The following is a 4,076-nucleotide window of genomic DNA, read 5'->3' on the forward strand; positions in this document are numbered from 1 at the left end:
CCTGATTGTAACAAGTTCTTATCGTGGATGGATTATAAAACCCCTGGCGCAGACATGTGAAGAGCCTCGAACACAGGAGCACACCCAGAGTGATACAAGAAGTGACCTTCTGTAGCTGTTTTGTGTCTTTTTGTAGTCACATTCTGTCTCTTTTGTGTCTCTTCCTGATCATTTTATGACATCTGTGACTTAAAACAGACGCTGGTGGCCCCTGACACTCTGCGCCCCTCGGCCTGTTCAGCAACACTTCATCCTCTGCTGTTAGACTGTCCAGAATGTAAATACAATTACTTAAGTGCTGCGCTTAAATACAACTTTACTTAAGTATTATTACTATTTGATACCTCTACTCTGGATTTCAGAGGTAAATCTTGTACTTTTTACTCCATTTACTCCATTATAATTATCGAACAGCTAAAAATATTAGTTTCTTTGCAGTGTGAGATTTTAGTTACACAACATGTTCATCTTACATGTGAAATATAAGGGATTCTTATACAGTCACACTGTTTATAAAGTAATTAACACAAGATCCAGTAGAACCTGGTCCAACATTAAAATGCTGCGTAAGTATGTTGATAAAACATATTTTTCACGGCAGCCATTTCCATATGAAATAGTAGAGTAAACACAATAAGGTTGCTGAGTCAGGGTGCTGCTATTGTGCCCTAGAAAGGCTCTGCTACACTAAATGGAACAGGACCTTAATTAGTATCATTAATGTACATTTACTTAACATTTACTTGTATTTCTCTCAAATTACCATTAAAGAATCCTAGTAAAACATCCACCACTGCATTAAAAAAAATAATACTTGGTATATTATGATGCCCAAATGCATGTTGAGTTCAAGTTCAGGTTTATGTTACTTGTCATTCAAACTATAAAAAAATAAAGCTGACATAAACTATTGTTTCTCTCTGTATACAAACGTCAATAAAACAACAGACAAAATAAAACTGTCATCATGTTATCATCATGCCACAATGACAGACTGACTTCTTTAACAGTGAATCATATTATTAGCTGGTTTGCTGCCACAACATATCTGATACTTTTCCCTCAACACCTCGGACTCCCTGGAGAAGAAACGTTCTGCATGAACATGCCACAGAGCCACCTGTGTTTATGTTTCTGAACGCTCTACACAGCTCCATACAAGGAGGTGTCACAAACAGGGGAGGAAGAGGACGTGATGGTGACGATTTAGGAGTTTCAGTGCAGGAGGGGTCTCAAAAAGTCAGTGTTAATGAGCTCACAGAGTCCAGTGAACAGCAAACCATTGTTACTGCTAAAGCTCACCATCGCAGAGGCCGTGCCTGCTACTGTCTGAGTGCATACGAATCTGAGCTTGACGGGCACCTGTTGTGTGGATTCTTGCCCTTGACGCTGCTGAGCAGCGCTCGGCTGGATGGTGGGTGTGGTTTGGTCTTGTTCTGACCCAGACTTGAACTCCCTGACAGCTGTCATTGCTCCGCACAGCTATTCCAAACCCTCCGGCACAGAGAGCAGTAATACAGCCAGGGAAAAGGAGGACAGAGGGAATAAAACATGCCACCGACAAGTCAAAAATATGTTTCTTCCTATATGATACTGGGAACATAAAGGCTGCTTATTTATGGCAAATATGCTGTATTTCTGACTTTCATCTTTGTCCTTCCTCTGCCTCACCATATCTTGGTTCCACTGACTATTTCAGATCCACAATCTACATCATCTGGATTGACATGCATATTTTCTGTGAGCTGGCGGCCTGTTTTGTTCTTTGTGTTACGGAAAAAATGAAAACCAAAACAAAACAAACATAACAAGATAACTTTTTTTGGGCTAACTCATATCAATGGTGGAAAGTAACAGAGTAAAATTACTAACTAACGTACTGACGGCAAATAAAACATTTTAATTAGTTCCATCTCAGCCAGCTGTGACATTTAATTAATGTTTTCACATGTAAACATGCATCAGTGACAACAAAACAAGTAATATGACACCTATAGTAACATTCACAGGAGCCATTTTGGTGCTTAATGAATACTTTTAATACTTTATGCACATTTTGCTATTTACTTTGGTAATGTCTTGCTTTTAATGTAATGCTCTTATACTATCATATTGCTACTTTTCTACCAGTAAGAGATTTTAGATGTGACACTCTAACATCAGTCTGACATTACAAATAACAACCATGTCAAAGTTATCATTTTGTGATGTGGTGAAAGTTCTGTTTGCATTAGTAATGCTTATTAATGTGAATATTAACACAAAAAATGCATTATTTTTTTGTTTACACTATGACAGATTTCTGTGATTTTCACTTCTTGGCCCTTATTTCCCTCGACTGTCCGTAAACTACAGGTTATACTGTATGTAGGGATATAAATTTTTTTCAGCCAGTGCAATTATTACCTGCTTCACATGGCTGATACCAGCAAGATAACCAATGATTTCACATTTGTATTTTTGCAGCAGACCCCAGTGGGTGTGGGGGTGGGAGGACCCGTACAATGAACCTGAATATTATCCTGCCAGTTCACCTCCTATTTTCCATGTGGTATCCAAAAAGGTCAACCTTGTTTGACCTTGGTGGTGTCGACCTTGGTGGAAGTGCTGTAATCATACTGTGAAATGGATTTACAGCAACTTACCAGCTACTGCTGCCAGTAACTTCATGAAAATCTTACAGCATTCTCATTACAGCGTATATAAACTGGACTTTTGATTGTCTGTTTTAGGACTACGTGACGGCACAACATTTTTAACAGACATGTTGAAGACGTATAGAAGTATATCTATTGATTTAAACTTGTGCTGTTTGATTCAGGGAAGGAGGATTTCAAAGACTGTTACATCTTATACATTGTCAGAAAAAAGACTTTTAAACATGGTTAAAGTAAGAGAACATGTGAACAGACTGTTTATCAAGTCAAACACTAAAAATTGAAAGATTTGGTTGATTTAAATACATTAAAATTCATGTATAAAGCCAGAAAAAAGCCTGACGTACAAGAATCTACATACAGTTGTTTTTATTAAAACCAAATGATGAAGATCTTAGAAAGACATTTCACCAGTGCCTATTCACATATATTTGCACATGTATTTCAGTATATGAAGTGAAACTGTGGAATTCTCTGGACAGTCAACTAAAACCTTGCTCAAATATCAGCCTATATTTAATATAAATGAAAGTTTATAGAGAAAAAATTATGAAATGTTTATGTTAAGATGATTTTTTGTGTGATTTATGAGTAGTAATAGTAGTAGTTGTAGTTGTATCGTTATTATTATTATGTAAAATAGATTTCTGGCAAGAACACACTGAAATGAGTGAACGAAACTAAAACAAACTAAAGTAAACTCAGTATCTCTGGATGCCCTGGAAGTTGCCTGACCATAAAAACTGTATCTGCAAGTGAAAGAAACTCCATCATAAAAGTTCATCATATAATGTCTGCATTAGATATATCATATCTTCGTTTAACTGTAGTCTACTTTTACTGTAAATTCTGTTCTCTGAATAATATTGATTAGTTTTTTTTTTTTTTGGAATATTTTCTGGCACTCATAAAACATTTGCACTTATTTCTTGTCCATCATTGCAATTATACGTGAATTTAACTGTAAATTATATATATTTAAAACAAAGTTTGGTTTTGAAGTCAGTTTCCAATGAAGGATTATTTTTTTTAAAGCTTATAGCTCCACCTGCTGTTCAAACGGCGCAGTTACATCATTATAACACCTATGACAGTTAATAGTGAAGAAATAAATTAAAATTGTGTAAGGTAAGATACAGAAGAAACTCGCGCAAATTGTCACATTTTTAAGGCAAGAGAGTAAAGGAACTCTTCTGTAAATTAAAGTTGTAATTTCCACCTGAATAACTTTGTGGAAAACGTATTTTGAGCAACCAGCAAAGTTTTGAAATATAATTTCAAAATCGTCCTTGACTCAGAAAGAGTCTTAAACTCCCGCGAGACTACAGACAGACACAAAATCAGTTCTGTTTGGAAAAAAGATTTAGGAGTCAATCCGCCATATTTCTCGAGTCTCGTGCAATAAGGAAGTGAGCCCAC

This window comes from Lutjanus erythropterus, chromosome 15 (assembly GCF_056507025.1).
Source record: "Lutjanus erythropterus isolate fLutEry1 chromosome 15, fLutEry1.hap2, whole genome shotgun sequence".
In the NCBI taxonomy this organism is placed as follows: Eukaryota; Metazoa; Chordata; class Actinopteri; order Lutjaniformes; family Lutjanidae; genus Lutjanus; species Lutjanus erythropterus.